Source organism: Myxocyprinus asiaticus, chromosome 21 (assembly GCF_019703515.2).
Source record: "Myxocyprinus asiaticus isolate MX2 ecotype Aquarium Trade chromosome 21, UBuf_Myxa_2, whole genome shotgun sequence".
NCBI lineage: Eukaryota > Metazoa > Chordata > Actinopteri > Cypriniformes > Catostomidae > Myxocyprinus > Myxocyprinus asiaticus.
The window spans coordinates 44,621,008-44,635,561 of NC_059364.1; positions in this window are offsets into that span (position 1 = coordinate 44,621,008).

Genomic DNA, 14,554 nt, shown 5'->3' on the forward strand with positions numbered 1-14,554 from the left:
GAGTGTTGACGTTCAGTGAATAGCAGAGGACACCTGCTAACTTAACTCCTCATGGCATGGATGATTTGCATTCCTGCGGTCTGTTGCCCTGCATGATTACACCCACTGCTTCACAATCACATCTACTGTTTAATATTGTGGATTCCTTCCAGTTCAGCAAAATATCTTCCTTTCCACAACACCAGGCCCAGTATGAATGCTCCTATTTTAAGGAATTCTGTGCCAGCGAGCAGAACCTCTTTGACCTTTCATGTGGCAGCAGGACTCAGGCTAAGCAAACAGTTGCCACAGTGAGTACAGATTAATATAGTGACATTACCTGTGGAGAATCTGCACACAATCAATAAGAGTGCAGCTCTTGAGGTGCTTGAACCATCATTTGATCTTCACATTCATCCTAAAATGACTGTTAAGAATTGACTAAGTTTACATGCATGTGAAAATATGGTCATATATTCAAATTATGTATGCTTCAGGGGGCCTGGGTAGCTCAGCGAGTACTGACGCTGACTACCACCCCTGGAGTCGTGAGTTCGAATCCAGGGTGTGCTGAGTGACTCCAGCCAGGTCTCCTAAGCAACCAAATTGGCCCGGTTGCTAGGGAGGGTAGAGTCACCTGGGGTAACCTCCTCGTGGTCACGATCAGTGGTTCTAACTCTCAGTGGGGCGCTTGGTGAGTTGGCTCGCAGAGAGTAGCATGAGCCTTCACATGCTGCGAGTCTCTGCGGTGTCATGCACAGCGAGCCACGTGATAAGATGCATGGATTGACTGTCTCAGAAGCGGAGGCAACTGAGACTTGTCCTCCACCACCCGGATTGAGGTGAGTAACCACACCACCATGAGGACCTACAAAGTAGTGGGAATTGGGCATTCCAGATTGGGGAGAAAAGGGGATAAAATAAAATAATAATAAATAAAAAAGAATGTATGCATCATATATGCAAGTTAACCTGATTGGCATAACCTTATTAAGCCAATTGTCCAGTTTCTAGAAATCTGAATAAAACTGTCAATTCTGGGTCATGTGAACACATTATTTAGAATATCCACTGATATTTTATGCTCGTGTTCAAATGGTAACACTAGTCACATTCCCATTATTAAGAGTTTATAAAGGGGTTCATCAATGACTAATGAGTCACTTACAAAATGCATTATAAATCATTGATATGCAGTTATAACAATATGAATAAAAAGGGCGACTTTCATGCCAAATACTTGCCAAATGGAATTTTAACAAATAGATAAAGAAACAGTATGAGATAGTTTTTCCCTTTGATTTCTTTAAATGTTTAAGCCTTGTGGGTAAACTTACAGACAGCTTTTTACAGAAAGAGTCAATGCTGTTCCACTCAGTGTTGATGGCTTCAAACAGTTGATGAGTAGTTGAAAAATATTTCCCATTCAAATCTGGACTCTGACAAGGCCAAAACATGAGCCTGATGGATTTGTTCTCAAGCCACTTCTTGGTGATCTTTGTAGTGTGGGCAGTTGAAAAATAACATCTGAATGTTACTTTTTAGAAGACAACTTTTCAATTGTGGGAAGCAAGCAATTTCTGCAATATTCTCCTGTACTCCAAAGCATTCATTTACTTTTCACAGTGAAGCAGCTCACCAGTACCAGCAGCTGAAAAGGCTCCCCACACCATGACACCTCTTCCTCCATGCTTCACTGTGGTAGAGATGCATTCACTATTGTATTTCTCACCAGATCTTCGAAGACACCTCTCTGGAGCATCACCATGCAACTCAGATCATGATTCATCACTCAACACAACTCTAATGAACCACTCTGAATCAAACTTTCCATAATCTGCCAAAAAGTTAATTCTGTCTTAGATGCTTTTCTGAGACAGCAATGACTTTTTAACACATCTTCTAGACACAAAACATGCATTAGATAACCTTCTGGTTATTGTTCTTCTCTAAAGCGTCTTGTTTTTCTGAGGTCTTGAATTCTGCTGACAGTTTCTGTAGGCTTTTTTTCCTGTCTTTGAGAACTGTAAATTTCAGCAATTTCAGACATCCCTGCATGAAGAGGCTTTGGGCTTTCCAGATCCTTTTTTTCTGGCAACATCACCTGTTGTTTCAAAGTGTTGACCTATTCTCTTAATTGCTGATAGAGAAATAGGGATCTTCTCTGCCATTAGGGTCTTGTAAACTTGCCTGACACTGACCAGCTATGCAGTTTCTGACAGTACCCTTTGCATGATATTTTGCTTTTTTTGATATTTTGCTTTTTTTGGAGCAGATTTTCTCACTCACAACATTGCATATTGTAGATCTCTCCCTGCTCTATCACTCCTGGTTCCATTTATAAGCTTGTTATCAGGCCTTTGATGGGGAGCATCATGTATGGCAGATCACCAACTAATGACAACATTAAAAAAAAAAAAAAAAAATAATAATAAAAAAACATCCCAAAAGTTTTTTTTTTTTTTGAAATATTACTATGATTTTACCTTTGCATACAAGAAGACATCCTTCGGATGAGACGTTAAACCGAGGTCCTGACTTTCCCAGGGCACATCTCGTAAAAGAGTAGGGGTGTAATCCCGGTGTCCTGCCAAATTCCCTCCATGGGCCCTAATCAATCATGGCTCCTAATGATCCCCATCCATGAATTGGCTCTATCACTCTACCCTCTCCTCTCCACCAATAGTTGGTGTGTGGTGAGCGTACTGGCGCTCTGTGGCTGCCATCGCATCATCCAGGGGGATGCTGCACACTGGTGGTGGTTGAGGAGATTCCACCTATACTATGTAAAGCACTTTGAGTGTCTAGAAAAGCACTATATAAATGTAACTGTCACACCCTTGTCAGTATCTGCTCCTCCAAACCCCTCACATTCTCCTGATTATTAATTATTTTCACCTGCTCCCCATTAAATCATCAATCAGATCACTATAAAGTCTCACCATTCTCCCTCAGCCTTTGTCTAGTCTCGTTTGGACCAGATTCTAAAGTGACTTACTCAACCTTGATTCTAGTATCCCGAGTTATTTACCTGTCAGTCATTGTTTATCTTAGTTTACGTTAATTCTGATTTAATCAGTGATTACTCTCTGTGTTTGCCTTGAGCTCTGTAAGTAAACTGCATCTGGGTTCAACTTCTTGTCTCAGCTTCATAACAGAAGACCATTAAACACGAACCTAGCAGGGTCGACATCTTCCATGGAGCATTTTCTCGAACATGAGCAACAACTAATACAACATGAAGAGGCGCTTCATGACATTCAACATCAACTGGAGAAACTATCACTCACCTCGACTGCCGCAACATGTCCTCTTGCACCGGACTTCGCTTCAGCCCCGGTAGTGCCAGTCTGTGATTCTCCTCCTTCCTTTGTTCCATCCCCTGGTAATTTCTGCCCTCTGGCTTCACCAAAATCTTTCTCTGGTGATGCTGAAACCTACAGCGTCTTCCTCCTTCAATGTTCGTTGGCTTTTGAATTGCAATCCCAACACTTCTCTACGGATCGCTCCAAAATAGCGTATATTATTTCTCTCCTCTCCAGGAAGGCTCTACAATGGGGTGATGTCATCTGGAAACAGGGTGGTCCCGTAACTCAGTCCATCGATGCCTTCACAACCCATTTCCGTGAGGTTTTTGAGTCTGCTATTGGAGCCTCCTTCGCCAGTGAACAATTAAGCCGGTTTCACCAAGGAAAGCTGTCTGTTGCAGATTATGCCCTGCGCTTCCGAACGCTCGCCTCTGCCAGTCACTGGAACAAGCCAGCCCTGATTACTCGCTATCGCCAGGGTCTAAACAAATCCCTTCAAATTCACCTAGCTAGTGTGGATGACTCTCTCAGACTGGAGTCTCTCATTCAATTCTCTCTTCGTATGGATCACCGCCTAAATCAGTGCTCAACAAATCGCGACTATTCAGCCCCGCCACTTTCCATAACAAAGACTGAGGAGGAGGAGCCTATGCAACTAGACACAACCCACCTAACTCCGACTGAATGAAGGAGGCGGATTATTAACAATTAACAACCAGATCATCACATATCCACATGTCACATTTGTCTCTCTAGGCTGCTGGTAAGCTCAGTTTCCTGTGATCCTGTATGTGGGAAACCTTTTAGTATAACCATTACGGTTTTGACTCCCACCTCTTCAATCCTTGTTCATGCCCTTCTAGACTCTGGTTCAGCAGGCAACTTCATTGCTCCCTCCCTCGTCAAACAGCTCCACCTCCAGACAGAACCAGTATTTAAGCCTTTGCCCATCCTCTCAGTCGTTGGCAAACCTATCGTCTCAGGATTAATTACACACCAGACTGCACCACTCACCATCCAAGTAGGAGCCCTACATACAGAATCATTGCCATTACTCATTCTCCCCGATTCCACTACAGACCTCATACTCGTTCTACCTTGGCTACTCCTCCACAATCCAGTTATTTCTTGGTCCACCAAAGAGGTAGCTGCCTGGAGCGAACAACACTTTACCCATTGCCTTGTGTTACCCATCCACCCTTCACCATCTACATCCATCCATTGCTTGGCCACTTCTGTAGAGAGCCCTCACATCTCACTAAAACACATGCATCCCATCAGCTTACCAGGATTATCTACAAGATTTTTGCGCTCAAAAGGCATCCCAACTCCCTCCACACCGTCCCTGGGATTGTGCCATAGATCTACTCCCGGGCTCATCTCTCCCAAGAGGCAAGATATATCCCTTGTCGGTACCCGAGCAGAGCGCTATGGAGGAATATGTGGAGGAGGCCCTGAAACAGGGCTATATTCGCCCATCAACTTCTCCAGCCACGTCAAGTTTCTTCTTTGTGGCCAAAAAGGATGGAGGCCTTTGCCCTTGCATTGACTACCGTGCCCTTAACAGTATCACCGTAAAGTTCTCTTATCCATTGCTTTTGGTGCCAGCTGCTTTGGAACTTCTTCAAGGGGCCAACATTTTCACTAAACTCGACATCCGCAGTGCTTATAATCTTATCCGTATCCATAAGGGGGGCGAGTGGAAGACTGCTTTCATCACCTCTAGTGGCCACTTTGAATATAGGGTGATGCCGTATGGCCTGGTCAATGCCCCATCAGTGTTCCAGTCCTACATGAATGAGATTTTCCTTGATGTACTCCATCATTTTGTCCTGGTTTATATAGACGATGTACTAATCTACTCCACATCCCTAAAGGAACACAATCGCCATGTAAGACTTGTGCTAAAATGCCTACAGAAACACAGTCTGTACCTGAAGGCCGAAAAATGCCTTTTCCACCAGTCCTCCATTCAATTTCTGGGTTATATCATCAGTTCCAGCGGAGTTCAGATGGACACTTCCAAGGTACAAGCTGTAACTACCTGGCCCCAACCTACCACAGTTAAGGAGTTACAGATGTTCCTTGATTTTGCCAACTTTTATCGGAGATTTATCCGGAACTTCAGCAATGTGGTAGCCCCTCTCATCAGCCTTCTAAGAAGTAAACCCAAGACCCTCTCTTGGTCTCCACAAGCCTCTAAAGCCTTCCAGCTTTTAAAGACCTCCTTTACCTCAGTGCCCATCCTCAGACACCCCAACCCAGACCTTCCCTTCATCGTCGAGGTAGATGCTTCAACCTAGGGGTAGGGGCCATTCTCTCCCAGCGTCAATGTCATCCTCCCAAACTGTACCCTTGTGCTTTCTATTCAAAGAAACTTTTTCCTGCTGAGACGAACTATGACGTTGGGAACAGAGAACTACTGGCCATCAAGTTGGCATTTGAAGAATGGCGCCACTGGCTTGAGAGCGCTCACCATCCCTTTACTGTAATCTTGAATATCTGCAGTCCGCTAAATGCCTAAACCCACGTCAAGCAAGATGGGCACTGTTCTCCACCCGTTTCCACTTTACTGTCACCTATCGCCCTGGATCCAAAAATACTAAAGCCGATGCCCTTTCCCGGTTGCACTGCTCTGACCAGTCCACCTCATTACCAGAACCCATCCGTCCTCCTTCACTCTTTGTCAACCCCCTACAGTGGGACATTGACCAACTAATTACCCAGGCAGCTGCCTCAGAACCCGCACCAGCAGCCTGTCCACCCAACTTAACCTACATCCCATCTGCACTCCACACAGCACTCCTCAAGTGGCTCCACTCTTCTCCTGGATCTGGACACCCTGGAATCTCCCATACCCTTGAGCTACTTAAAAACAAGTATTGGTGGCCTCATCAAGTCCGGGACGTTACCATTTTCATCCGCTCCTGCTCTGACTGTGCCACGGCAAAAACACCCAGACATCTCCCGGCAGGTCCTTGGTCCCACATTGGTGTAGACTTCGTTACTGACCTTCCTCCTTCCCAAGGGTTTACTTGTATCCTAGTAGCCCTCAAGGGTCTCCCCACTGCCATAGAGACCACGGAGGTACTTTTCCGACACGTCTTCTGGAACTTTGGACTGCCCGAGGATATAGTATCTGACAGGGGACCTCAATTAATCTGAAGTGTATGGAAGGCCTTTTTTAACCATCTGGGTGTCTCAATCAGTCTCTCCTCAGGTTACCATCCTCAGTCCAACGGCCAGACGGAGAGGAAGATCCAGGAGATAGGACGGTTCCTTCGTACCTACTGCCATACCAACCAACAGGAGTGGAGCCGCTACCTACCCTGGGTAGAATATGCCCAGAACTCTCTCCGCCACACTTCCACTGGTCTCACCTCATTTTAATGAGTCCTTGGATACCAACCACCTCTGTTTCCCTGGTCTGGAGAACCTTCCAATGTACCAGCTGTGGATCACTGGTTCTGTAATAGCGAACGGATCTGGAACGCCACTCATGCATACCTTCAGCGTGCTGTTCGACACCAGAAGACCCAAGCTGACGCCAGACGTTCTACCACTCCCAAGTACCATCCAGGGCAGAAGGTCTGGCTCTCCACCAGGGACATTCGTCTCAAGCTCCACTGCCGAAAGCTAAGTCCCCATTACATCGGCCCATTCACCATCACAAAACAAATTAATCCTGTCATATACCGTCTAGCACTGCCTTCACAATATCATATCTCTCCTTCATTCCATGTATCCCTTTTGAATCCTCATATATGTTTTCCCCATTCTCCCTCTACAGAGTCTGATGAGGGTAATTCACCTCTGCCGCTGCTCCTGGAAGATGGCCCAGCTTACATCGTCAAGGCCATCTTGGACTCTCGAAGTCACCTGGGTTGACTAGAATACCTTGTTGATTGGGAGGGCTATGGTCCAGAGGAACAGTTCTGGGTTCCCCGACATGACATCCTGGACCCATCACTTCTCACTCACTTCCATAACCAACATCCTGATCGTCCAGCTCCTCGTGGTCGAGGTCGCCCCAGACATCGAGTGTTCTGGGGGGGCACTGTCACGCCCTCGTCAGTCTCTGCTCCTCCAAACCCCTCGCACTCTACTGATTATTAATTATTTTCACCTGCTCCCCATCAAATCATCAATCAGAACACTATAAAGTCTCACCATTCTCCCTCAGCCTTTGTCTAGTCTTGTTTGGACCAGCTTCTAAAGTGACTTACTCAACCTTGATTCTAGTATCGTGAGTTATTTACCTGTCAGTCATCCTTTATCTTAGTTTACAATAATTCTGATTTAATCAAGTTCAAGTTCAAGTAGTTTTTTTATTGTCGTTCAACCATATACAGTTAGTACAGTACACAGAGAAACGAGACAATGTTCCTCCAGGACCATAGTGCTACATAAAACAACATAGGACAAACACAGAACCACATGAGACTACACAGACTGAATAAGACCTACACATTCCTACATAAAGTGCATGTGCAAAAGTGTGCAAAAAGTACAGGACAGTAATTACTAAAAAGGAAACAGGACAATAGGCACAGTAAGAGACAGTGATAGACAGTGCAGCACCGACCAGTACACATTTCTAATCTGAGTAGTGCAAAAAGATGACACTTTCTAAAAATACCGAATGTAAACATAACATACTATGAAATAGTGTTCTATGGACATAGCCGTTATTGAGGTAGCAGCCAGGTATAAAGTGACAATGAATTAAGTGCAACACTGGACATGTGCAAAAGTTGGATGGTGTACAGGTGTGTGTGTGTGTGTGTCAGTCCAGTCTCTGTGTATTGAGGAATCTGATGGCTTGGGGTAAGAAGCTGTTACACAGTCTGGCTGTGAGGGCCCGAATGCTTCGGTACCTCTTGCCAGACGGCAGGAGGGTGAAGAGTTTGTGTGAGGGGTGTGTGGGGTCTTCCACAATGCTGGTTGCTTTGCGGATGCAGCGTGTGGTGTAAATGTCTTTGATGGAGGGAAGAGAGACCCCGATGATCTTCTCAGCTGTCCTCACTATCCTCAGCAGGGCTTTGCAGGCAGTGATGCAGCTGCTCAGGATGCTCTCAGTAGTCCCTCTATAGAATGTGGTGAGGATGGGGGGTGGGAGATGTGCTTTTCTCAGCCTTCGAAGAAAGTAGAGACGCTGCTGGGCTTTCTTGGTAATGGAGCTGGTGTTGAGGGACCAGGTGAGGTTCTCTGCCAGGTGAACACCAAGGAATTTGGTGCTCTTGACGATCTCCACAGAGGAGCCGTCGATGTTCAGTGGAGAGTGGTCACTCTGTGCTCTCCTGAAGTCAACAACCATCTCTTTTGTTTTGTCCACATTCAGAGACAGGTTGTTGGCTCTGCACCAGTCCATCAGCCGCTGCACTTCCTCTCTGTATGCTGACTCAACGTTCTTGCTGATGAGACCCACCACGGTCGTGTCATCGGCGAACTTGATGATGTGGTTCGAGCGGTGCATTTCTGCACAGTCATGAGTCAGCAAAGTGAACAGCAGTGGACTGAGCACACAGCCCTGGGGGGCCCCAGTGCTCAGTGTGGTGGCGGTGGAGATGCTGTTCCCGATCCGGACTGACTGAGGTCTCCCAGTCAGGAAGTCCAGGATCCAGTTGCAGAGGGAGGTGTCCAGGCCCAGCAGGTTCAGCTTTCCAATCAGATGCTGAGGAATGATTGTGTTGAATGCTGAGCTGAAGTCTATGAACAGCATTCGAACGTATGAGTCCTTTTATCCAGGTGGGTGAGGGCCAAATGGAAGGTGGTGGCAATGGCGTCGTCTGTTGAACGGTTGGGACGATACGCGAATTTAATCAGTGATTACTCCTTGTTTGTTCTCTGTGTTTCCCTTGAGCTCTGTAAATAAACTGCATCTGGGTTCAACTCCTCGTCTCAGCTTCATAACAATAATGTTCATTAATTCATTCAAGACTATATAAGTGAATTTCCCTGTTTTCAGCTTTTCCCCAAACAATTCACTGCATCAAAAGTTAATGAGCAAATGGTGGCACAGAAGTGCACCAGGAGTGCATTTGTTTAATTCTTGCTAATTTCCTGACCAATGATTTGTTTTTGTTTTTTGCCCAGGAGTGTAGTTACACAGTAAATACATTGTATTGTATGTATTTTAATGTTAGTACTTAGTAGTTAAAGATGCCTAATATAAAGTGTGACCATAATTTATAATGCATAATAAATTATTTATTATTCATCAATGAACCCCTTCATAAACCCTCAACAAAGGAAACATTAAGGTAAAGTGTTGTCGTTCAAAGTGTTGCCAAGTGCTATGAGACACATCTCCAGATGTTTTTCCACATTTTCTGTGCAAATTGTGGGGTAAAATCTGTAGAATTATGCAGAGTGGATGTGCATGGTAAAATGTGTCAAACAGATCTACTATACTCTTAAAGGTAGCAGAAATCATAATCAAACCCAAAATATAAACAAACACACATGGATTGGAGATGTGTAGAACTTTGCAGGCAAAGATTCCAAGTGGCCATTTTTTGAAACAAAAAAATTATTATTTTTTTTACTATAACTAAACATGCATTTAAATAAATAGCAAGAGTGAGAATGACCAGTATTTCCATAACATTGAAAGATGACCAAATTCTGATTAAAGGATAATTTGTTGTGCATTTAAACATGTTAATTGAAACAGAGTTTGGAATTTTTGCATTTCTTGAAGCATAAAACCAGGGGACACCCACCATGCCACAAATCTGTCCCTCATACATTTTGATTCATGCTCTGGAGTTCAAGTTTTTGAGTTCATTGAGTTAAATGTGTAGTCAAGGGGGGTGATTGTCAATCATTATCCCTGTGTTACATTGCAATAAACGTTGGCATGCTTGAAAGGAAACCACAAGCTATGGTTGGATGGCACCTCAAACACATCAAAAAATGCCATTCTGTTTTCCTGCACACATACAAACACATGCAGTGAACAAAGACCCACATTAGGATGAGTGAGTTTTATCCAGTAAGGTAAATATTTAGAACACTACACCCTGACAGAACACAATCTGTACAAATGGAAAACACATGGGTTATGTTCAAAATATAATACCATACTACTCTTACTATTGCTGCCTACAGTATTTAGTATGTATACTGAGCACAGTATGCATATTCAAATGATCTTTTACATTTGCCAAAAAGTGCAGTATACAACAAAAGTGCCCAGCATGAGATACAGACTGTTTCCTGCAATGCAGTGTCCTCAGGTTGAGCATCCATTTCTGGTCGTGTCTAGAAGGGAACTGTCAGCCTGGGAAAATCTTGTGAAGGTCACATTTGCTGTTACTAAGTTTAGGGTTTAGGGGTAGGGTTAAGGTTATGTCAAAAAACATTTTTGTTTTTGTTTTGCTCTGTGATTCTACATGGTCAAAAATAGATATTTGCAGATAATTCATTAAAACAAACAAATTGTTGACATAAAAAATTAATGTCAATCATATTAGCTTGGTATTTGTAAAGGTATCAGAGTTGTTGTATTTATTTGTAAAATTCTTCTGCCATTATTTTACTTCATCGTAAGCTAGAACATTTTTTTATTTTCTTCTCTCTCTGCCTCAAAGTTTATTTTGAAAGTGTACGATTGCAGTGAGTCCACAGCACTGCTGAAACATGATCTAATCAAAATGTTTTCCAGTTTACTTTCTTCATCTTTCCACATGCACTTTTTCCTATTTGACTTTGGTGGGTGGGCTGCGGACCTCTATAACAGCTCAATCAGACTTCTGCTAGAACTCAACCATCTGGGTTACATTTTTTACACACTAGTTACCGGGACAAGGCTGAGGCTCAGAATACAAAGGATGTGTCCTGAGTGAATGTTATTTGTACGTGTTCATTTTGTGTAAAAAGGAACACCTGTATATTACAGCATTCATCAGCCCCTTTCATCTGCTGATCCCACTGCCAAAATGGTAGATGTTTTAGGACATGACTGTGTTCTATTAAATCAATAAGTCACTCTAGGATGTGTGCTACGTTGATTTTACCACATGTAATATAAAATGCCTAAAACCCTTACCATTGGTAAAATCACTGTAACACACCTTGAGTGGTTTATTGCTTACATAAAATGGTGGAAACAGCAATATGATAAACACACCAATGTTCAACAACCAGTTGCATTCATTATTATTAATAATCAGTAAAAAACTATTCTTAGATTATAGTTCATTAGTCTCAGTCCAGCTGTAGGCTGTTTAGTGTTGCCAAGTAATTTACAGTAGCAACTTGGCGCATTAATATAGAATGTGCGGTCACAGAAAATATATACATATACACCAGTCAAAAGTTTTGAAACACTTGACTGAAATGTTTCTCATGATCATACAATGTTTTTGATCTGAAGGCATGTTTAAATGTTTGAAATTAGTTTTGTAGACAAAAATATAATTGTGCCACCATATTAATTTATTTCATTATAAAACGAAAATTTAATAAAAAAAAAAAAAATTTGAAATTGATGACTTGGACCAAATAATAAAGAAAAGCAGTCAATAAGTGCCCAACATAGATGGGAACTCCTTCAATACTGTTTAAAAAGCATCCCAGGGTGATACCTCAAGAAGTTGGTTGAGAAAATGTCAAGAGTACATGTCTGCAAATTCTAGGCAAAGGGTGACTACTTTGAAGATGCTACAATATAACATAGTTTTGATTTATTTTGGATTTAAACATAATTCCCATAGTTCCATTTATGTTATTCCATAGTTTCGATGACTTTACTATTATCCTAAAATGTGAAAAAAAAAAAAAAAAAATCTATGAAATCTATTTACAACCATAACACATGCAAACTTTTCAGGTGCATGCACCAATTAAACATGTTAGTTTTTGATCATATTTAGTACGGTAACCTTCGAGCTGCGACAATCTGTAAAATACACAAAATCCCCAAGCATTAACATATAAATAAAACATAATTAATCATACCAACATAAAATTAATCAAATGATTTCTTTATGCTTCTTGGTTCATTTAAGATACACCTAGATAGCGCAAACACATTACAACCTCTGCTGAAGGGTACAATAATTTGCTATTGTTAAAACTTGTTGCTGCAGTATGGCTGATATTTTTTGCTTTTGCATAGGTGTATGTTCACTAGTAAGAGAAATCAAAATGTATAGAAAGCCAGCAGATTTTGTATCCTTCTTCAGTAAGAGTAGCAAAAAGACTCAGCAGAAGTACAGGCAGGGTGAGCTAGAGAAGGTAAACAACTTATCAAACATTCAGTTTACTTCATTATACTTTGCTGTAACTGTACACACTAATTTTGCCCACTCTGATAAAATGCATATGTTTACATGGAGCATCATAATAAGTTAATAGGACTGACTCAAGGGGCTCCTAATTAAAACCATTTTACTAAAGTTACAGTAAGGTGAATTTAAATATCACAAGTATACTTTCTCATGTCACACGGCTTTAGAACAATGTGAGGGTGAGAGTAAATGATGACAAAATTTGAATATCTGGGCGAACTATTCCTTTAATTACACTAGTACACTAAATACACTAGTTTGGTGTTGTAGGCACCAAACTCCAAACTAGCCCATTAGTTTAAGGTTGAACACATTTTTTTAAATATTGTTTTATATATATAATTATCTTTTCTGTGCCACCCCAGAGTGATCGCTGGCCCCTACCACAGCATGTGAGTGGAGTGGTGATAATTCCACCTGAGCGGAGAGCGCCTTTTTGAAGATTCCGCTCCACTCGCTCAGGCCGCTCAGTGCTGCTTGCTCAACCCAGAATGCGCTTCATGATATGCTGGTTTGGGAATCTGCGAAATAAGCAATAGGCTTGAGGTTATGGAGCTCTAAAATTGTTTTAGTGAATTTGAAAACCTTATAGCCTAAATAAATGCAAAGTATAAATCAAAGCTAAGAACGAGGAAATCAAAAGGGAGTGTGGAGAGACCGCGAGAATTAGCAAATATTCCTTTTGGAATGCGTCACATTGCCAGAGAGCACGAGGATGTGCTACGCGAACATGGTAGTGCAGCAAAAGGTGAGCTAGCAGGCTACACTACTATTCGATAAAAAATTAATATATAAGTAAGGTATCTTGTTGTTTTGCCATCATGTCAGCTAGATGCAAGCCTGGTTCTGCAGAGTTGCGAACGTTAGAGCACCCTCAATTGAATATGTAAGCTTAATAATACTGTATATTGGCAAAGCATTTTGCCTTGAATCCCGGCAAACACAAACAAAAAATCCCTGCATCAAAACCAATAAACATGTATGATCTTGCAGATCAGTGTGTCCTAATTTGCAGGCGGAGCATTCTGCTTTCATGCCTCTATTGTACAATTGAGCATTTGATTAGTAAAGATTTCTGCTCTCGCATAGAGAATTTCATAGCGGAATTATCTCACTTAATCGACCGCCTGTTGTTTTCGATTTCTACTTCAGGATAAAGTGGCACATAACTGCTGGTCAGTTTCCCAAAGCCAAATCCACACCTTAGCGATTAGTGAAACATAAAAAACAAAATACTCTAGATTAGTGGTTGCAGATAACATCTTCGACATCGCTTGCTGCATTCAAACGCAGAGAAAAAATCTATTAATGACTGAACATTAGAACATTATTTGTTTTAGGATCATTAAACATGATTTCATCTAATATATATATTGGACAAAATCTCTGCAGGACAAATATTTTTTATTTGTTAAATCCACGGTTAAACCTTGCTGTACACATATAAAGAGCGCATGCACAACATATGATCCTCTGACACATATAAAGTCCAGATTCACTTTATAATGCTTTAAAAATATCAAGAAAAAACAAAGGGGGCACATGGTAACTACTAATATAATAATTATTATATAATTAACCACAGTCCTTTAGATTGCATAAAATTCCTACATATAAAATTTTAGGGAATATTAATAAACAACACTGAAAAAGAGAAAACATTCACTGCTCTTTTCTGGATAACTTAATAAACCCTTTAAAACTGAACACAAAATTAGGATGAGAAATTGCTCATTTTAATTTACAGACCCAAAGTCTGATAGCATTAAATCAGTAACCTATTAATGTATCAAATCTACAGTATAATCATTCCGTGGAGACAATGCAACTGAAAAACAATGAATTTCACTTTTACCTGCAATATTTTTCCTGGTATCAGTCCATGTTTTCATTATTGCCATAAAGGACTCGAACAAACTTTAAAGTTGAAAAGATTGTGATTTTCTGGGTCGGCTGTATCACACGGGTCCA